General features: G+C 38.1%; 1 protein-coding gene across 1 annotated transcript in view; it reads right to left on the bottom strand.

Annotated features, from left to right (window-relative positions):
- The window catches only part of MACROD2 (mono-ADP ribosylhydrolase 2), a 2,068,729-nt gene that overhangs the window by 1,240,324 nt on the left and 804,855 nt on the right, over positions 1 to 23,550 (bottom strand). The gene's annotated exons all lie outside the window — the stretch shown is intronic.

The following is a 23,550-nucleotide window of genomic DNA, read 5'->3' as shown; positions in this document are numbered from 1 at the left end:
TACTGAAGCTTAGCCTTTGCTTGTAAAAACAAAGCGAAGGTCCAATTAGTGATTCAGAGGAAAATGGGAGGGCAGTCTTTTGTGCATAGGCATTCCCTGTTCGAAAACCTATAATCCGTAATGAGCCCTGTTTAACATGACTGATGCTTTCCTTTCAGACAAGCCCAAATACCAGGTCACTAATGAGCAAGAATTTAAAGCGCAGAGGCCATGAATGAAACAGGTTATTGTGAAAATTGGCTCATATTAAGAGATTTAAAAGACTTGGCTAGTTCTGTTTGGCCTGACAGGTCTAGCTAATTAATCAAATGCTTTCATAAGTAACTAACTTCTTGCATTTTAAAAGGGAACTCTGATTTACCAAACAGTGGAGGAAAAGAACAATCTTGATGCTACTTAAAATATAAAGAACGGAATTTCATGGCCCATGCTTATTTTGACAAGGGTATTCTAGTAAAAGCTGTGATATCTGGAACATACCAATTAGAAAGTATTAGAAATTAGCATGTTTGTAATGCCCCTGGTTACAAGCCTTTATTCCAGGAAACAGTACCAACATGGAGAGCTTTTTAGAAAGGCTTGAGAGACTGTTCTCACTGGTCAGGTTTTCAGAGAAGAAAGAACTTGCAGCGGGGCAGAGCACAAAGGGGCTGGTCTCTGGTCTGGCCCCACAGCAGTGCTTTCCTTCCTGGGCTCTCGATGCTGGGCATCTCTGTGGTTCAAGTAGCTCTTGGTTAATTAGAATGTCTAGGAATCTCTTTCCCTTGTCCTCAATTCAGAAAAACAACATATTAGGTGGCAAGGCTTTTGTTGTACTCAGAGTAAAAACACAGAGAATAGATAGGCCTGCAGTGGTCACAATGGGCAGAGTGGTTCAGAAGGTGGCCGAGGGCCATGGAAAGAGGAGAGCTTTTGCTTTGGTGATTTAGAGCTGGGCTGAAACACTGGGCCCCACGACTTAAAGCTTTGTAACCTGCTGCGGGTCAATTAAAACATTTTGAACTTTATCCTTCCTATCTGAAAAATGGAGCAATACCTTTTTTTTGCAGGGCAATTGTGTGGTTAAAGACAGTGACTGGCACATAGTAGTGACTAAATACAGGCTATTTGTTTCCCTCTTAGCACTTACTGTGGCAGGTAGTTACTTTGATGACTCCCAAAGAACCACAGCACCAGCTATTTATACACCCACGTGTAGTCCTTCCCACTTGGACTCGGGCTTTTGCCTTGGGATGAGCTTTGGCCAATGGAACATTGAAAAGTGTTTGCACATTGAAATTTATCCTCTTGGAATGCTCACTCTTACAATAATCCCATTTTGAAATTAGCTACCGTTGTGTACGAGGACCACTTTAGCCGAGAGGAGAGGCTGCCAAGGAGAACTGAGACCCTGGTCATCGACCAGCACTGTCTTGCCAGCCATGTGCATGAAACCATCATGGAAGAGGACCTTGCAGCCCCTGCACCAAGTACAATATAGACAAACCGTCCCCACTGAGTCCTGTCCAAACAGTAGAATTGTCAGCAAATAAGTAATTGGCTATTTTTTTAAACCACTACATGTTGGGGTTATCTGTTAGTAATACTTTACCAGAATACTTATCACCTTTTCATTATTTGCTACTGGTTACTGGCTCCCAAGAATTCTGCATAGGGCTTTAAAGAGCTGCAGTGTTTAATACTTGTGGCTAGCCTAATATTTGCTGAGGACTTCAGAAATTTATTATTGCTCATGAACTCTCTGGAATGTCTTTGAAGACTGGATGAATAACTCTACACCAAATATACATTCCCCTCCCTTTCTTATAGATGTTCTGAATAAATAAAATTGCTAGAGAAGTGATAAGTGTGTAAAAATATTTAGAATTTTTAATTAATTGCTAGAAAACTTTATAAAAGGATATGGGCCACGTATTTTCCCACCTATAGTCCACTTTCTTTTTTAAGATAAATCTTCACCGTTAGTTGTCAGTATAGCAGGTTGCTTACTAGTTTATTAATATGACTTCTTTCACTCTTTCAAGAAATAATATACCTGTACTTTTAATTTGAGTACATGGAATTTGAGCAAGTCTTCCAATATTACAACCTGAAAACTGTGATGTGGCAAAGGTTGCTATTACCTACCCCAATATTGTTTCTATTCTTTCATGTTAGTAAAACACACACACACACACACATACACACACACTCACACATGAGATATTTTACCCAGCTATAATTCTGGAATTCCAAGCCTCCCTTTCAGTCAGGTATAGCCACACTAGTTAATTTTGAGCAATGAGATCTAAGGAGAAGTGACATGTGGAATTATAGAAAGACTCATTATAATTCTGGCACCCCACTCTGCTTTCCTAGCTTCTTTCCTGTGAGAAGACTGGTGATCCTGAAGCAATCTCGGAATAGGAGGTGACCTTGAGGATAAAAGTTATGTGCTAAAGGTACAGAAACCAAGGTTCCTAATGACAGGGGAGCCACCATACCAGCTCTGGACTCCCTACATCTGCACTTATTTTACATGGGGATAAAATGTTCACTTTTACTTCATTTAAGCCGCTTTGATTTTAGAACTTCTGTTATTGAATATTTGCAGATAAACTTAACCTTAACAAAAGCAAGTAAATGAAGTGTTGTTACATATAAAAAAGGAAACATTTAATTTAAAATGTAAATTACATCTACCATCTTAAAAGGGCCCAAATACCATAAAGTTTATTTTAAATAAACATAAAATAAATATTGCTCATAAATGGAACTACTTTTTGGTGAGTGAATCTCCTTACTCCTTCCATATATATGTTTTCACTAGAAATATTTTCTTAAGGCAAACTTCTGAGTTGATAGTCTTTTTGAAACTGTTATCTATTTTAATTAAAAAGATCTTAGAGGGTTTTAGTAGTTAAAATGTTTCTCACCATTTTGCACCAGAGCTTTAAATTTATATACAACTCCTAAGTAAAATCATCCAAGGATAAGTAATATGACATTCCATCCAAAGTCTATCAAGTTTTAAAGGAATAAGAACTCTTGTTTTTTACAAGAAGGTAGAAAATGAGGTTCTAAAAATGAGGTATTCATGCCTCCAGCATATGTTTTGACGTACCATCTTGTTCAAAGGCACCTATGGGATGACACAGTCCTCACTACACAGAAGACCTTGTCAATGTAAGTGTCCTCTGGTAAGTCTTTACTCACACAAGTGTGTCAGACCGAGCTGGAAAGTGTCCGAGGGATTCTCAGACAAACTAATTCACTTCCATGGTAGCTTACAATGGTCTTGAGTGTCCTCATTAAACTTCTATATGGTCAATCTGAGCATAAAATGGAACCATCTGAATCTCCTTGGACCACTCAGGAGCTCCCTCCTTCTGCTATGCCCCAAAATATGAGCCAGACTTCATGAAAACAAAAGAGAAAGGAGAATGAGGACAGTTACTCGTGGGAAGATCACTGTCTGTTTCACCCATTGGGAATACTAGCTCTTAACCTTGGCTGCACGTTGAATCACCTGGGAGTCTTTTAAAAAAATCCAGATGCCCAGGCTGCACCCAAACCAATTAAATCAGGATTTGGTGGAGACGGGACTCAAAGAGACTGTTTTGAAAGCACCCCAGGTGATTCCAATCACTCTGAGCAAACTCTCCCTTAGGTATTTGCATTTAGTGAGGTCACCAAGAGAGAAGGAAAATAAAACACGTGATTTCCCCTAGTGAAAGTGTATGTTTGTGGGTATATAATCTAATTCCCGACTGCCAGATTTGAACCCAATGATGCTTACTTTATTACATTGAAAAAATGGTGCCATCATTTTATTTTAATTTGTTTAACTGCTAAAAAAATATGTATTCTAATGTCGACATGTCAAACCTAATACATTTCATATGAAAGACATCTATTTGTGAGTTTTAGTAAGACTGGAAAACTGCCAATGCACGTTTCCCAACAGACACAGGAGGCTTAGTAGGTAGTAAACCGAGCTTCCATGTTGGGCCTTGTGTTAATAAAAACTCAGAACGCTGGTTTCCTAACTCTTCGTGATTGGGAAATTAGAGTTCATGGTTCTGGAGGCTTTCCATGCACCTCACATCATCTGGGCATAACAAAAGTCTGACACGAAGTGCCCAAGCATCATGTGAACACTGCAAATGCCATGCAGACAGGCACAGCAGCTCAACCAAATGGAGAACAAAAACACAGCAACACACAATGAATAAGGAAAATCCCCATTAATCAAGTCACTAAGGCATACTACTCTAAATCCTTAAAAAAAAAAAAAAAGCGCTGGAATCTTCACATCATGTACCCAAGGATAGCTGGTGTAACAAACTGATTAATGACAATACAAGATTAAAATAAGCACAAACACACACAAACCTATGCCTAGATTCATATTGCTCAGATGAGAAGTTAACTTAAAATATTCTTGAAAATCTCACCTATTACACTGGTGATGGAATTTCCTGGGCTTAGCAGGTATGACTTGGGTCCAACCACCCTGACCTGGTAAGCACAGCCCCATGTTCTTTTGTCCACACCACACACAGTAGCTGCATCTTTATAAGAAAAGCTCCTTTTTCATTATAAAAGTAAAGAAAATAGAAAGAAAAAATTATTCCTAATCCTACCACCTTCAGATATCAAAACAGTTGCATCTGCATTAGCATCTTCTTGTAGAATTAGAAGGTAGGGTCCCTCCAGGTCTTTGTTAGCAGATAGAAATCAGATTTCATGCAGACGACCTTCCTAAACATTTTCAGAAGCTCTTTCACTAATCCTCACCCCACTGTCCAAATCAGAAGCCCAGACAAGGCCATTGCTGTCGAAACCTCCTTCACCACAAACTCACACATCTTCCCTTTCTAAATCCTTCATAGCCCTCAGAGAAATCCACTTCTCTCAACCATCACCAGCAACACTGCAGTGAATCATCAGAATTATCGATACAGCTTCCTTGCTTCTGGGTTTATTCCTGTTTAACCAATCTAACACAAGGCATACAGAAGAATCTTTTTTTTAAGATTTTATTTATTTATTTATTTTTAGAGAGGAAGGGAAGGAGAAACAGAGGGTGAGAAACATCTATGTATGAGAGATACATAGGTCACTTGCCTCTCACATGGCCCCAACCAGGGATCTGGCCCACAACCCAGGCATGTGCTCTGACTGGGAATCGAACCAGTGATCCTTTGCTTCGCAGGCTGGGACTCAATCCACTGAGTTACACCAGCCAGGGCAGACAGAGGAATCTTTCTGAAGTGCAAATCTTGATGTCACCTTCTTCCCAAGGTCTTTGTGATGGAAAATGACATTACAGTTCCACAGGTGGTTCACAAGGCCTTCATCTCCCCATCTTCTTTTGTCTCTGTTCTCCATCTGGAATTCAATGTTCCAGCCATATTATCCCTTCAGTGCTGGAATAAGACCCCTGGGCCTATAGATACCTCTTCCCTGTGCCTGAACAATTTCCCTCCTACCCCCTCCTCCAATTTTGGTCTATTCATCTTTTAATTTTCAGCTTAAAAGTCACTTTCTCAACAAAGCTTTTTCTGATCCCTAAAATCAATTAGGTTCCCTGGTTTTGAACTCCTTTAATAACTTCACTTTCCCATTATAACACTCAGAACCTGGTATCCACCTAATGGTTTAATCAAGCCTAAGTAAGCTGTGTGAGGACAGGGGTGTTACTTATCTTGTTCATGATGGTGTTCTCAGTGCCTACCTAAGTTTCTGGGCTATCGGCAATTTCCTGGGTAAGATTTGTTAAATAGATAAATTAAACTTGGATGTCCTTGTGTTGTATCTTGTCTTAAAAGTTTGGCAACAATACCTCAGAATTTGAGGCATTCAGGTTAAAATCCTGATGGACCTATTTTGTGATTTTAGACAAGTTAATTGACTTCCTGAACTCCAATTTCATTAATATAAAATAAAGATGGCAATCTGCCTCGTAAAACAGTTGTCAGACTTAGAGATAAGGTATGTCTGGGGACAGGTACCAGGCACCCCCAAAAGTGGTAACCATGGCTGTCCTCGCCATCTCTGCAGCCACCTCTATCACCCTATTAAAAGAAGAGTACCATTTTTAGTTTTTTTGAGGAAATTCCTTACTGTTTTCCACTGTGGCTGCACCAGTCTGCATTCCCACCAACAGTGCACTAGGGTTCTCTTTTCTCTACACCCTCAAAGCAGTTGTTGTTTGTTAATTGGTTTATGATGGCCATTCTCACTGGTGTGAAGTGATATCTCATTGTGGTTTTAATTTGCATCTCTCTGATGGTTAGTGATGCTGAGCGTCCTTTCATATTTCCCTGGGCCCTCTGTACGTCCACCAGTGGAACTGGAGAGTATTGTGCTAAGTGAAATAAGCCAGGCGGTGAAAGACAAACACCATATGATCTCACCTATAAGTGGAACCTAATCAACAAAACAAACAAGTAAGCAAAATGGAACCAGCGACATGGAAATAAAGAACAAACTGACAGTAACCAGAGAGGAGAGAGGAGGGGGATAATGGAGGAAAGAAGAAGGATTAAGTCAAGGAACATGTATAAAGGACCCATGGACAAACACACAGCAGGTGGGGAGGATTGAATGTGGGAATTGGGACTATAGATACCTCGTGAGTATGTAATGGAGTACAGCCAGGGCCCCCCAAAGGGGGACCTGTAATGAGGTCCAGAATGTGGGGTGTCCCAGAATATAGGATATCCCCACCCCCACAAGTCTTGTTGGGGGATGAGACCCATGGAGCAGGGCCATTGAGAGTTATTTTGCATATCAATAGCTGCAGGATAGCTTCATACCTGATATGCAAAAACTTATTTTGCATATCAAGAAGTCTAGCTAGGGAGATGGGAGAGACTTTGACCCTTGTTGTAGCTGGGAGGCAGCTCCCCTAATGGCACCCACCTGAGAGATTGGAAATGGTTCACTCCATGCCACAGGGCCACACCTGCCTGGAGTAACTATGGCAGCCAAGAAAGGCAGAAAAATAACAGAGTGCTGGCAGGTGTAGCTGATTGTGGGAGGAGTCAGAAATGGGGTTATGGACGAAGATCCGTGCTAGGATTTAAACTCAGGAGTGGCAGCCATGCTGGATCTTAACCATGCAGTTTGGGGAGTGGAGAGGGAGCTCCCTTGACCACGAAGCTTAGGAAGAAGGAAATCAAGATGTAGCAGCCATACAGGGCTCTCTCTTAGTGGTTTGAAAGAATTCAGGAGAGACCATGCAGGACTATTCGGGAAGGACAAGGTGAGAATGTGAGAGAAGGAAAGAGGAGAAAGGGTTCTTGCTGATGGGACATGTGGTTTTGGATTAAGAACTGGAGATCACGGCAACACAGCTGATGGTGCTGGGAACCACAGGAAGCCTGCCCAGCTGAGCACAGATTACTGGGAGGAACTGGAGCCTAGCCGAGCTATGGATTTCGATTTCTTTTACTGAGATACAGTCCCCCTGACTGGTCTGACTGGGCAAAGTGGGGAAGGAAGGACTGTGTATCTGTGGGTGTTTTAAAGGAACTTTGGGATTTTTAACGATGACATTCTCTCATTACTCAAAACCTGTTTAACTTTTGAATAAATAGTTCCTTTCCTTTTTACCAAACTCTGGCAATGAGAACCGCAGTTCCTAACACCTGGCAGTGGGCAAAATGAACCTAATACAGAAATACACCAGGTGAGGGGGCTTGTTTTGGTAATCGTATCTGGGCCCCCATGGGTCCATTCCAGTAACAAGTAGAGCAGGGGAGACTATTAGGGGGGAAATAGGGACAAATGTAATTGAACAACAATAACAAATAAATAAAATAAGAGTAGTAAAATATACCTCTAAGTATCAATACTATTTTAAATAATCACACACTTTCATTCACATTACTATAGTTGTATCTCCCATTCTGCATTAATAAATATGTGTGTTGAGGAAAGAACGTTCTATAATGTGACTGCTTTCTGTCCTATGAGTTAGACCTAGGCCAAACAGAAGTTGCTTTCCGTAAATCCCCCTTAGATACACTCTGATCATACCTGAGGTTTGTTCTGATAAAAATCAGCAACTATCTCTTGCCTCCTGCTTTGTGAAACTTCCTGGAACAGGTTGCTATCCTGACCTGGTTAAGCATGTAATTTCCCATATCTGGTAGCATTCATATACTAGTACCCATGACTATTCCACCCTTTTACCCTGTGTAATTCTTTGGTGTTTGACAAGCAGTGTGGGGATCTATTTGGTCTTGCAGTCACCCAAGACATGCCTTGTATATAAGTTTCCCTTAATAGCCTCTATTATAATTACTGGACTGGAGGGAAAACCACTTTCTTTGGTCTTTGCCTGACCTCCACTTAAGAGGTAGATTTTCAGTCTCAAGGCTTTTCCCTGAGTCTGCATGTACTAATAACATATCCTTAAACATTATGCTTTTTGTTATAACTTCTTCAGTATGGATTTAGCCAACAATATGTACTGGTCTTCTTATATGTGCATGGTCCGTAGTAGTAGTCATCCTTTAGATAAAACTAGGATGTGGCAGGCACAGTCCCCTATCTTCTCGTCTGTGTGGACTCAGAATATTCTCTTGTCAACATCTTGAACAATAAGCCCTGGCTAGAGTGGCTCAGTGGACTGAGTGCCAGCCTGTGAATGAAAGGTCACAAGTTTGATTCCTAGTCAGGGCACATGCCTGGATTGTGGGCCAGGTCCCCAGTTGGGGGCATGTGGGAAGCAACTTATCAATGTATCTATTGCACATGATGTTTCTCTCCTTTTCTTTCTCCCTCCTTTCCTCTCTTTAAAAATAAATAAATGCAATCTTAAAAAAAATCTGAAGCAATCATTTGAATATTCCAGTCAGAGAACACACCTATTGAAATAATGTACCTGAGTAGCTTATGTTGCTGAGTAGTCTTGCATGGTATGAATGTAACTGTTTCTTTAACTCACCTACTGAAGAAAATGTAGGTTGTTTCCAGTTTGGGGATACTACAAATAAAGTTGCTATAAACATTAAAAAAATAACCTGCCTGAACAACAATATATTGCTCCTCCTCCTTTTCCATACACATTCATGCTCAAGGAGGTTTCACCAAGGCCTGTGGGCTAAGACGGTGAGAGCTAAAGGTTAAAAAAAAGGGGTCAAAGCCACTCTGGAGGGCTAGGATTCTGTACTTTCCAACAGATGAAGTAAATGTTTGAAACATCTATGTACCCTGAAGACTTTCCATGGCTCATCCTCTCCTAGACCCACTACCCTGTGTGTGGGTGCCTCAGAGGTGGTGATTTGCCATATCCTTCCTGAGGTCTGCCCTCTATGCCAAGAACAGCAGCCTAGTAGGAGAGATCAATAACTGTTTATAAACAGGAATTAATGAATACACAATTGAGAAATGATCCCTCTATCTTTGGACAGGTGGAAATAAAATAACATTGGGCAGACACAAGTACACAGAACGAATGGTAGATACTTCTGGTGATTCTCCTAACACTCCAGCTGTTACTCCACTGTGCTCCAAATGACACCCAACTATCAGTATCTGCTTCTGTCTGCCTCAGGGCTTTCATTGGCTATTTGCATGTCAGATGAGACTGGTCAGGAAAGCAACATCTCCAAAATCTGTGGCATTTGGCCGATGCCTGACATAAGTATGTGTATTAAGGTACCACGTCCCTCACCCTTTGTGTAGGGTAACTAAGTTTTAAATCATTCCCATGAATTTTATTTTATTTTTTAAAGTATACCTTATTGATTATGCTATTACACTTGTCCCAATTTTTTTCCCCTCTATTCCCCTCTGCCCTGTAACCCCCAGACTCTGGCATCGCCCCACCCTTAGTTCATGTTCATGGGTCATACATATGAGTTCTTTGGCTTCTCATTTCCTATCATATTCTTAACCTGTCCCTGTCTTTTTGTACCTACTATTTATGCTTCTTGTTCTCTGTACCTTTTCCCCCATTCTCCCTCCTCGCCCTCCCCACTGATAACCTTCCATGTGATCTCTGTTTTTGTGATTCTGTTCCTGTTCTAGTTGTTTGCTTTCATTTTTTTAGGTTCAGTTGTTGATAGTCACGATTTGTTGTCATTTTACTGTTCATAGTTTTTGATCTTCTTTCTCTTAAATAAGCCCCTTTAACATTTCATATAATATGGGCTTGGTGATGATGAACTCCTTGAACTTTACCTTATCTGAGAAGCACTTTATCTGCCCTTCCATTCTAAATGATAGCTTTGCTGGATAGAATCATCTTGGATGTAGGTCCTTGCCTTTCATGACTTTGAATACTTCTTTCCAGCCCCTTCTTGCCTGTAAGATTTCTTTTGAGAAATCAGCTGCTAGTGTTATGGGCACTCCTTTATAGGTAACTCTCTCCTTTCCTCTTGCTGCTTTTAAGATTCTCTCCTTATCTTTAATCTTGGGTAACTTAATTATGATATGCTTTGGTGAGTTCCTCCATGGGTCCAACTTCTTTGGGACTCTCTGAGCTTCCTGGACTTCCTGGAAGTCTATTTCTTTCACCAGATTGGGGAAGTTTTTTCCTTCATTATCTTTTCAAATAAGTTTTCAATTTCTTGTTCTTCCTCTTCTCCTTCTGGCTGCCCTATGATTCAGATGTTGGAGAATTTAAAGTTGTCTCAGAGGTTCCCAAACCTCTCCTCATTTTTATGAATTCTTGTTTCTTCATTATGTTCCAGTTGGATGTTTACTTCTTCTTTTTCTTCCAAATCATAGATTTGAATCCTGGTTTCCTTCCCTTCATTGTTGGTTCCCTGTATATTTTCCTTTATTTCACTTTGTATAGCTTTCATTTCTACCATCATTTTGCCACTGAACACAGTCACTTCTGTGAGCTTTCTGATTACCAGTGTTTTGAATTCTGAATCTGATAGGTTGACTATCTCTTCATTGTTTAGTTCTTTTTTTGGAGTTTAGATTTGTTCTTTCATTTTGGCCATATTTCTTTGTCTTGGTGCACCTGTTATATAGTAAGGGGCAGAGCCTTAGCTATTCACCAGAGTGGGGCAACCTTCTTTGTTGCTGTTGTGGTGTCAGTGTGGGGAGGGTTCTGAGAGGGAATAATGCCACTTGCTTGGCTCTCGTCCCACTTTCCATCACTTCCCACAATTGGATTGTGCCCTTTCAGGTGCTGATTCCCAGATGAGTGGGTTTGTGTATGTTCTAGGACCTCGTGGGTCTCTCCAACAGACTCTCCTGGGAGACTGGGAGTTTCTCCCACCACCACAATACCCACAGATTTTTATAGCCAGAGGTTTTGAAGCTTTGTTTCCTCATGCTAGAACCCTGAGTTTCATGGTCTGTCTCACTCCCCAGTTGTTTCTCCCAGCTTATCCACATGTGAATGTGGGACCACCTGGCCTGGCAGCCCCTGCCTCACTGCATGGTCCACCACTTTGCCATGCAATTTCTCCACCCAGCTGCCCCTCTCCACCCCTCCTACCAGTCTGGATGAATGTTTATCTCCTTGGTTGTTAGAGTTCCAAGCAGTTTGATTTTCTGGCAGTTCTGATTGTTTTTTGTTTTTAAATTGGTTGTTATCCTTCTTTTCGTTGTGCAAAGAAGTGAAGCATTTCTACCTGTGCCTCCATCTTGGCCAGAAATCCCCACAAACTTTGCTAAATGCTTCCCTTTCCTGCCTCATTCTTCCTATCAGTAATTGATGAACATCTCAAATAAACTATGTACACAGGAATCTTTGACATGGGGTCTAGTTCAGAGGGAAACCCAAATTAAGACAAAAAACATGCATGAAGAATACAGACATTAACATGTAGTCTAGCTAAGATAGTCTGAGTAAGACATTCTGCAGTGTTGGGAACTGCCCTCCCTGGTTTCAGAAGCTGCAATGTCCCATGGCTAAGGCTGACTAAAAAGACCTTGAGACCATAAGCCACTGAGGAGGAAAAACTTATCCTCCTGGCAGGGGCGCAGCTTCTGCCCCCTTTACTTCACTCTGCTTGGCCCCTGGAGGATGGCTGGATAGTCAATGACAGGTAAGATTCCTCAAGGGAGGGACAACCTAAGACAGGCACAGTTGTGAAGGGGCCATCAGGGAAGGACTTAGGGGACCATAGAAAAGGAGTGATGGACCCTCAATCCTCAGCTTTGTCATAGCCTGAATCTTCATTCTAAATGTAAAAGGTCTCCTCATCTCTTGGCTGCCTTCATCCCCCACCCAATTCAGGCCTGAAACAATGCCAGAGGGTTGTACAGCACTGTGCCAGAAAGGGTGGTTCCTGGCGGCAGGGGGTGTTGTGGGGGGCAATAAGGTCAGTTGCATAAAACTCTGTGCAACCTGCTTTGCTAAGACTACCTCAATTTAAATGTTAAGGGTCCAAGCATAAAATGAGGTTTTTTTTCCAATGTTGTATGGCCCTTTGACACCCTCTATCTATCTGACCCTGACTCAGAATAAGCCCTCATCGTTCTTTGAATGTTGTCTTTTGTTTGATCATTACTGCTTGACAATGATTGATGAGCTTTACACATACGCCCTGTATTCCTTTGCAAATTAAACCCAATAAAAACCCACTGAGGAACGGGCTCAAGGCCTTTCTCCTCTGAGAGACAGGTCAACCTTTTATCCCCAAGCAGATTATGTCTTGGTAGAATTATTCTCATCCATGATGGTTGGGGAGCTTTGCTTGAGGCAACTCCCCCACACTGCAGGCTGTCAAAATGTACAGTTCTAAATAAAATTTTCATTAATTTCTCTGTAGTATAATTTACTAAATTGCATACTCTGATATAAATAAGATAACCAAGTATACACATACTTTACATGCAGTTTTTAATATTAGACATGTATGAGTCACTACAGCAATAAACATTGCAGAAATAAAGAAACCAGTGATTGGGTCATGGGCAATATGTTTTTAATGAGAGAAGTGTTCCCAGCACAAAATGTTTCTTCAAGCATGATTTCAAATGTGATATCACTCCAAAAAAAAGTGCAAAATAAAATACTCTGATAGTTCTATTTTCTTAGCAACAAGTATGTCAGTTAAGAATCCTAACATTAATTAGCACCCTCATCAAGCTTTCAAAACAAGAAGATGAAAGGAAAAACTATAAATCAGCACTTTAAAATGAAAAGATTTATAAACAGCCAAGTTGTCTTTGAAAAATATTTTGGAAACCATATTGCTCAGTGATAATCTAAGAATAGTTTTAGACATGTTTTTATAAAATATTACAACATTTACTTTAAATGTTTAAGAAAAATTTTATTTAGGTAGCTAGCTTATATATAATTAATGGTATTATCTTTTATTTTGCATACTACAATTACTTGTCTTTTATCATTTTACACAACTCAAATGCAATCGTGTTTCATCAGATGTAACAAAATTACAATTTTAAGGCCAGCATCTCAAACAACACAATTTAATTCCATTACCCAACTTGTTCAACTATTTTGCCTCAACATAGTCAATAATTTACACTCTATCCCTTTCCTCATTGAATTACATAATTTTCTATTCTTAATATTAGTGTTAGATAAAAACAAGAAATATTTAGAGGCATCTTTAAAAATACAGTTTATATATAATGGTAATATATACATATAACTAAAAATGAAAGTAGCTCAGTTATAGAAGAAATAGCTCTTTTAAAAGTTGAAGAAATGTGGTATATTTATACAGATGAAAAATAGAGATATAAAGCAATTTGTGCAATACTAAGGAATACATAAGCTTCTAAAAGCTTTTGAAGGTCTTCAACATTAGTACCTTCACGGATCCAGATCCTTACTTTATATCAGGTATCCTGCTCCTACTCATCCCTAAAATGTTACAAACTATTGACTAGTTAAGCAATATTTTTGTTATAATTAACTCAACAGGGAAAATGCAGATGTTTGGAAAGTAGAGAAAATAAAGGGAGACTGCAACTACGAATTTCCTTGTGTTCCATGTCTGGGAAATTAAACCAGGAGATACTCCATCTTTCTTCTACATCTTAAATTCCCAGATTTTTATTTTTTTCCCTTTTGATAAACCCTCCTTCTATCATTTCTCCCACAAACTTGCCATCTTATTTTTCTGTATGTTCACTGACAAATTTCTGCAAAGTAGTAAGCCTAGACTCAGTTTATTGCTCCTTCCAATTTCTATGCAAACTCTTTCATTGTAGTTTCTAAACTATTGTCAGTTAATCTGCAAGGAAGAGAAGATCAACTCAAATGTTACAGTATAAAATAAAAAATACTGGTTCATGCAACTAAGAAGTGGAGCTATAGGTCAGCCTTTAGACATTATCAGACACAGGCTTTCACACAATTTCACTATGAAATCTATCATTGTCTTGACTCTGTTTTCCTCATTCAGTTGATCCTGTGGACTGCGAGTGGGTGGGAGGTTGGTTCCCCAAAGAAGAATTATGATAGTTATCAAAAAAGGTAAAGGCAAACACTCAGTAATTTATTTTAGAAGTCACCAACATTTGGCCCACTCTAATGGCTGTCTCTCTGGCTTTTCCCTCCCTCCTCATACTCAACATTAGATAAGGAGGTCTTTCCTGACATCCAGGGTCCTACTCAATTCTGGAATTCCACTCTTATTTCTTTCACTGATCATTTTAGATTCTTCTTCAGTGGTCTTCCCTTGACCTAGTCTTTAAGTGCAGATGTTCCTCTCAGTTCAGTCCTTGGCTTTTTTCCCCTCCCTTGAATTCATACTGAGCAGCCTCATTTCTACATAGGCTTCTGCTATTACCTCTATGTAGAAGACTCTGAAGTCTACATGTCAAGATGTAAGTTTCCTCCTCTTGTGGACTAAATTGTGTCTCTCCTACAGTTCACACACTGAAGCCCTGACCCCTAATGACACAGTATTTGAAGATGAGGCCTCTGCAGGTTAATTAGGTTTAGATGAGGTCATGAGGTTGGAGCCCTCAGGTTGGGATTAGTGCCGTTATAAGAAGAGACACCAGTGAACTTGCTTTCCCTCTCTTTCTCCCCCATGTAAGGACACAGAGAGAAGGTGAATGTCTACAAGACAAAAAAATTACCTCCCTGCGAGACCGAATTGGTTGGCACCTTAGGTCTTAGATCTATACTTATGAGAGAAAAATTACCATCATTTAAACCAGTTAGTCTATGGTATTCTGTTATAGCAATCTGGGCAAAGACACTGCCCAACTCTAAATCTTCACTTCCCATTGCCTGTTGAATGTCTTCTACACAATTACCATACTATTTTTACCACAAAGTCAGCAGTACCAAAGTAGTTGCTATCTTCCCTCAACAAACTAAGGCCCACAGACCTAATCTGGCCAAGAAAAATTTTGAAAATAAAGTTTCGTTTATGGCTGCTTTAATGCTACAAGAGCAGAGTTAAATAGTTGTGAGAAAGACCATACGGCCTACAAAGCTTAAATTACTTATTATCTGGACCTTTATTGAAAAATATTTCTGACCTTCACCTAGAAAAATAATTGTTATTCTTATCTATATATTAGAATTATTGAGAGCTTTTAATAATCCCATGCCCTAACCAGTTAAAGCAAAATCACTGGAAGTTTTCAACTCAAGCATCAGTATTTTTCAAAGCTTCTCAGATGACCCAATGTGCAGCCAGGATGAAGATTCACTGCTACAGAACCAGTTTCTGATCCTGAATTTCCAATCTTGGGCATTATTAGTATCTCTCAAGGCAAAGTTATCATTGGTGCCTTTTTGCCTGTCTACTCAGATAGCTCATCCTATATGCTGCTCTGTTCGACTGTGTTCAGATCAGAAAGTTTTCTTGATTTACTTATTCCTTTCTACTCAGACACATGGAATCGTCTTTCAGAAATTTCAATACTTCTGCATGAGTCTTTTTTTAAATCTTGTTAATCCTACTGATGCTCCCTGGAGTTTACTACTAAAATAAAGGCCTAATCATGGTGCTCACATACCAAAATGGACTTTGAGTTTAGACACCTTACTAAACTCTTTTTTGGAGTGTAATAGTTTCATTTAGAGATAATTTTTATGACAATTATCACTTCAAATAGTGATAATTTCGTCTTTGTATATGTAAAGTGTACACTATTGCATTAACTAAAATATCTATACAATGTTGAATAATAACAAAATAGTAGGCATTTTGGTCTTGTCCCTACTTCCTGACAAGACAATTATTTTCCAGGGCTAAAACAGATGTATTTTTTTTCTTGTGTCTTTTCAATGGGATTTTAGATGAGATGTGCTCTATTTGCTATTTTGGTCCATTTCCATTTTTTTCAAGATAGTATTTGAGGAATAAATCAGACCTAAGGTTTGTATAATACTTCTTAACAACATCTCAACTTCAACTACTTCCTTGGAAAGTAATCACTGAGACAAGAATAAGAAAGCAAACATGAAATCTCAAAGGTTCCACTTGAAATAGAGATCTGCCTTTGTCAATCAATAATATACTAAAAAGAAAAACTGAATATTTGAGACATGCAGACTCCAGGTTTGATTCATAGTAAAAATGACATGATTAAGTTATCTGTTTCCAAAAACCTCCCTGAAAAAAAAGATAGGGCATAAACCATTTGTTTTACTGGAGTAAGTAGATTACCTAATGAAAAACTATGCAACAGTGAATAAGCAAACAATCTCTTGCTTCCCGTATAGCCAATCTAATCCAGTGTATGTATATTTCCAAATCTAACCTGTTTGCATAGTATGGTCTTTTCTCAGACATGAGTAAAAATTTGACCTCCACTGTTCACGATATACATAACTCTAGGAAGTCATGAAACTTTTTTTGATCCTGGAGATCCTCATCCATAAAACAGAATTGATCAGTAATATCTGCCCAATTCAACCACTTATAACATTAAGAAAATCAAATAAGATGGTGGATGTAGATATCTTCCATGTGTTGAAACATTCACTACAAATGTTACTCTTTTAATTAGAGCAAAAAGAAATAAAAGAAAGCATGGAATGGGAGAAAGAACAGCCATCCAGGAATCCTTCAGGAAATCTGGATTTGAACTTAGCTAGGTATTATTATTTCAGCAAATAGTTTCATCCCAAATGTACTTGCTCTGACCAAACAATATTAAGCACAGGGCTCCTGGTAGATATAAAAATGTTATAGTTAAAAGTACTATAACATCTGTGGTATCCTTGTTATATATCCCCCAAAAGAATATATGTTCTAAAAGTAAAATCAAGTTTGGTTCTATCCTTTGGCAGAGACATTCTAAGTGAACAACATTCAAACAACTCTGGTTTAAAAGGGAGAAATGTAAAAATAAAAGACAAGAAAAAATAGATTATGAGGATTGTGTCTGATTTAATCCAGGGCTACTTTCACAAACTGAAGAATCAGGGTAAATCACCCTTGCAATTGGCAGCACAAGAAATTTGATGGGAAGGAACCTTTGACACTGTTAAGAAACGCTGAGTCATCTGGGAGCAAAATCAGCAGATAAATAATCTACTTTAAGTGTAGCATTTAGACATGTAGGGTCAAATAGAATGTGAACATACCAACTTTAAAAAAAAAGGTTTTATTTATTTATTTTTAGAGATAGAGGAAGGGAGGGAGAAAATGGGGGAGAGAAACATCAATGTGTTGTTGCCTCTTACATGCTCCCACCTGGGGACCTGGCCTGCAACCCAGGCATGTGCCCTGACTGGGAATCAAACCAGTGATCCTTTGGTTTATACGCCGGCACTCAGTCTACTGGGCCACACCACCCAGGGCTACATGCCAACTTTTTAAGAAAAAAAACCTAATTGTATATTTAGCACTTTAAAAATGGCTTGCGGTTGTTAATCATAAGGGTTAAATGAAATGATGTATAACAAGAGTTGATAGCATTGTTTGGCACAGAGTAAACACTCAGTGAATGTTACTATATTAGGTATTGTTAATGTTATCTTTATTACTAACTTGTGTTTGAATGCTACACTATACCAGAGAGGAAAACATTTAAAAAATAGTCGGATTTAGCCATAAGATCTAATAACTGAACAGGACCTCAAAGAGTGACATACCAATTTTATATTTGAATTACTATCAAGGGAATTTAGAAGTTGAGAGATAATACATGCATACACACACAAAAGATTTCAGGAACAGATGCAGTGATATATTTTGTTATGTTAAATATTTAATATACAAAAACTTCAATGCCATATAGAAACTTGGAAGTGAAAAGACTGTTTATAAAATCACATATGTAAAATCAAAAAGCATCTATTTACGAGTTTAATATAATTTTTTTCTTCCAAATTGTTCACTTCCAGTTTTCTTTAAACTATATACCCATTTTTTAATTGAATTTATTGGGGTGATGCTGGTTAATAAAATTATACAAGTTTCAGGTGCAAAATTCTACAGTACATCATCTGTATCTATATTGTGTGTTCACCACCCCAAGTCAAGTCTCCATCCATCACAATTTATCCCCCAAACCCTCCTCTACCTTCCCCCATCTAAGCTCCCCTTGGAATTTTCTGTTGATGAATTCTTTCTTTCTCTCTTCTTCATCTTCTCCTCCTCATCCTCTTTCTTCTTTCTTCTTTCTTCTTCCTTCTTTCTTCTTTCTTCTTCCTCTTTTTGGTTTTTTTTTTGCTCAAGAACCCTCACCACCACCAACCTGACAGCTGTCATCCTGCTCTCTATCTATGAGCCTGTCTCTATTTTCCTTGTTAGTTCATTTTGTTCATTAGATTCCACATATGACTAAAATTATATGGTACTTTTCTTTCTCTGACTGGTTTATTTCACTTAGCATAATGCTCTTGAGGTCTATTAATGCTGTCGCAAAGGGTAAGATTTCCTTCCTTCTTTCTTTTTTTTTTTTTTTTTTACAACCAAGTAGTGTTCCATTCTATAAATGTTCCACAGCTTTTTACCTACCCTTTTATTGATGGACACTGGGGCTGATTCTAAATGTTGGCTATTGTAAATAATGCTGCAATGAACATAGGGTACATTATTGTTTTGAATTAGTGTTTTGGGATTCTTTGGATATATTCCCAGAAGTGGAATTGCTGGATCATAAAGCAGTTCACTTTTAATTTCTTAAGGTAACTCCTTACTGTTTTCCACAGTGGCTGTACCAATCCGCATTCCCACCATCAGTGCCTGAGGGTTCCCTTTTCTCCACATCAATTGTTGTTTTCTCACCAACAATTGTTGTTTGTTAACTTACTGATGATAGACATTCTGACAAGTGTGAAATGATATCTCATTGTGGTTTTAATTTGCATTTCTCTGATGATTAGTGAGTTGAACATCTTTTGATATGTCTATTGGCCATCTGTGTGTTCTCGTTGGAGAAGTGTCTATTCGGGTCCTTTGCCCATTTCTTAAATAATTTTTTGGTAATTAAATTATTTTGGTATTTTACAGATTTTTTAAAAAATAAATTTTGGCTATTTACCCCTTATGAGATGTATCCCTCACAAATCTGTCCTCCTATTCAGTAGGTTGTCTTTTCCTTTTGTTGAGGTTTCCTGTGCTGTGCAAAAACTTTTTAGTTTGATGTAGTCTCATTTGTTTTACTTTTTGTTTGTTTCCTTTGCCCAAGGAGATATATTAGAAAAAATATTACTGAGAAAAATGTCAGAGATTTGACTGCCTATGTTTTCTTCTAAGATTTTCATGGTTTTTTAGTCTAGCATTTAAGTCTTCAATTGATTTTGAGAATATTCTTGTGTATGGTGTAAAAATTTGGTCTGATTTTAACTTTTTTTTGCATTTATCTGTCCAATATTTCCAGTACCATTTTGTTTAATAGACTGTCTTTGTTCCATTGTATGCTTTTGCCTCCTTTATCAAATATCAATTGACTATAAAGGCATGAGTTTATGGAATCTCTATTCTGCTCCATTGATCTATATATCTGTTTTCATGCCAGTACTATGCTGTTTTAATTACTATGGCCTTATAGTACAGTTTTATATCATGTAGCATGATTCCTCCAATTTTGTCTTTTTTTTTTTCAAGATTTCTGTGGCTATTGTCAATTTTGTTATTCCATATAAATTTTTGAAATCTTGTTTTAGATCTATGAAATACACCATTGGTATATTGATAGGAATTGCAAAGAATCTATTTATTGTTTTGGCTAGCATGGACATGTTAATGATGTTAATTCTTCCTATCAATTAACATGTATGTGCTTCCATTTATTTGTATCTTCTTCAGTTTATTTTCATTGTCTTATAATTTTCCCAGTGTAAGTCTTTTACAACCTTGATTAATTTTATTCCTAGGTACAGGGTCTGGTAGAAGTAACGCCATTGAGTGTGGTTGGTATGGTACACGAATGTCTCGCACGAGATGGATAGTAATTCGAACATTTCCCCTAAAATGTCATATGCTGTGCTTGAGTGTTGTATTGTTACGTTACAGAATTACATGTTTATGATTTGTAATAAAAGATTTTCATGTAATGAAAAAGGGATGTTATTTGTGCTGGACTGTGTATTCTATTCTTTTTGCAGAAATTATGAATGGAATTGTTTTCTTGGTTTTCCTCTCTGATAGTTCATTATTAGTGCATAAAAAATGCAACTGATTTCTCAATATTTATTTTGTATTCTTTTACTTTACTGAGTTCACTTATCAGTTTTAGTAGTTTTTGGTGGAATCTTTTGGGTTCTCTATATACAATATCATGTCATTTACAAATAATGACAGTTTTATTTTGTCCTTTCCAATATGGATGCCTTTTTAAAATTTTTTTCTTGTCTGATTGGTATAGCTGGGATTTCCAGTGCTATGTTGAATAAGAATGGTGAAAGCAGATATCCCTGTATGGTTCCTGATCTTAAGGGAAACACTTAGTTTTTGGCCATTGAGTATGATGTTGGCTATGGGTTTGTCACACATTGAGGGTTTTTTTTAAGATTTTATTTTTATTTATTTTTTAGAGAGAGGAAGGAGAGAGGAAGAGAAACATCAACATGTGGTTTCCTCTCATGCACCCCGTATTGGGGACCTGTCCTGCAACTCAGGCACATGCCCTGACTGGGAATTGAACCCGTGACTCTTTGGTTCTTCGGCTGGCACTCAATTCACTGAGCCACACCAGTCAGGGATTTTTTCTTTTTCTTTTTACAAACTTTGCTGAGAGTTTTTATCATAAATCAGTGCTGGATTTTAGCAAATACTTTTTCTGTAGGTATTGACATGACCATGTGGTTTTTATTTTTTACTCCCTGATTTTTTATTTGGATCCTCTCTCTTTTTTTCTTGTTGAGTTTGTTAAAGGTTGTCAATCTTCCTTATCTTTTCAAAGAACCAGCTCTTGGTTTCATTGATCTGTATTGTTTTTTTTAGACTCGTTATATAATTTATACCCTTTATATTATTTGATATGACATCATATACAGAAACTTGAACAACACATAACTTTCCCCAGCAAACTACACATTTCTGAGAAATAACAGCATGTACCTTACATTATTTGAAATATGTTATTCCATTTTTAGGGGGATATAAGAGCCATAAATCTTCCCTTCTTGCCTTGAGGCACATTTTTCTGCAATATGCATTCCTCTCTGACTAGCCCATTAAATCTTACCTCTTTTTTGCTAAATCCCAGGTCTTCTTCTTAGGGCACTGCATTCAAACCTGTGATCACACTACTTATTAGGATATCAATGCATTCATTCACACATGTAATAAATATTCAATGTATTTACCTTCTATGATTCTTCTCAGAGACCTAGAGTTGATACCACCCTTTTCTGTGCTTTCTCAGCATTCTTTTTCTACATTTATCATCATAGTTATTGTCATCTTCTACAATTATCTCTTCGATTATCTGTCTTCTTTAAATAGCACTTCAAGGGCAAGGACGACAATGATTTAGTCATCTTTGTTGCCCCAGGAAATAGCCATGTACCTGAAACATGGAACATAACCACAGCTGTTTGCTACATGAATGATGATCACAAAAATAAATTCTCCATTAGAAGATATATAGATAACTTTCCATCCCTTAGGGCACCCATTTCTCTCTACTGATGGCTTTTATTTACATCTCTCATTACAAAACTTTAATTTTTTAGAGTGTGCTAAAAAAATGATTTATTGTGCATGCACACAGCAGCCAGTAGAATGTTTTATTACAAAGATATAATGTCTGCAAATTCTCCTTCATAAGTGATTTCCATAAAGTTATAATATCATTTTTATTCTGCAGAAAAACATGCAAGCATATTCTGTTACCAAGCAATAAAAATCTATAAAGCTGCTATGTCTTATTCTTTTTCACACGATGCTCCTGGCTGCCACCAGGACTGAAGAAATGGGCTGTGGTGACATGGCATGGCAAAGTCCTCAAACAAAACTTTAGATTAAGCAGTGTTAAAAAATATGTAAAACAGAGCTGATTTGCAATGGACTCTGTAGATGCTCTCATTCTGAGCTCATGCTGCAACCTCTCCACTCTTATATTTAAGGTGAATCTACCAAAAGAGGTGCTGTGAAATTGCTGGGGTTAGGGAGTATGAGAAGATAATAGAGGAGAAAGGTTGTATTCAGACCCAAACATCATTCTGAATGAATCATTGTCATTTTCATGTCCATTTCTAATCAAAGGCATATTAGATGCCCTCAGGAAATAAGACTTTCTATTTGAATGGTAACTATTAATAACAGTTATCTTTTATTGAGTGCATATTATGGGCCAGCCACTATTTTTAATGCTTTATGTGTATAAACTCATTGAATCTTCACAACCACCCTGCTTTAGACCCAGGGGAACTAAAGCATAGAAATGCCAGATTATGTGCCCAAGATCAGACAGAAAGAAAGTGGTAGGTCCAGAATCTGAGTATCCATGAAAAGCCTAGAATTTCAGGAGACTGGGTTAATAGCAATAGCTTACTATGGTACACTTTTTCTTGGTTAAGCCCTTGCATCTTAAGCCCCAGGAAAGAGAGGAAAAAAAGAGGATGTTCAGAACTTGACTCTTATTAGATATGTGACACTCAAAGGTGTGTAAACTGATGGGCTTTGTTCATTTTTACTATGGTTGGCATCATAGCATAGTGGTTAGCCCCATGGGCTTTAAAGTCAGAGAGATATAGGTTTGGATCTTGGCTCTGTTACTTTCTAGCTGTATCACCTTTGTGAGATTATTTAACCTCTCAGAGCTTTACTGAATTTTTATAAGGGTTTGGTTAATGTGCATAAAGCTTTTAGCAAGTTGTTTGGCAGAGAGCAAAGATCCCAACAAGTGATACGATGACAGGAACTGATGATTATTTATTGTTTCCATTAAACTGGTGGCTTTTGAAAAAATGACAGGAACACTGCTAGCAGGGAGGGGAAGCAGTGTAATAGATGCCTCTAAAATATAAGCAAGAGGTTGCATTAACTTATGGACTTTGGGTTCTTCTCTTATGTGATGTTTTGAGTCTCAGTTATGGTTCTGAAGATTATGTAATTCACATAATGTCAAAATAAAGGTTCTAAAAGACTAGTACAATCATTCCATGAACAAAATTTAATACACACCTAAAGAGATTATTTATTCTTTATGGTTCCTGGTTGGGTGCCCACAGAACTGTCTGTTCTT

The sequence above is a fragment of the Desmodus rotundus genome, chromosome 6, assembly GCF_022682495.2.
Source record: "Desmodus rotundus isolate HL8 chromosome 6, HLdesRot8A.1, whole genome shotgun sequence".
Taxonomy (NCBI): Eukaryota; Metazoa; Chordata; class Mammalia; order Chiroptera; family Phyllostomidae; genus Desmodus; species Desmodus rotundus.
Note: the sequence above shows the minus strand (reverse complement) of the source record. Positions and strands in the feature narration are given on the sequence as shown.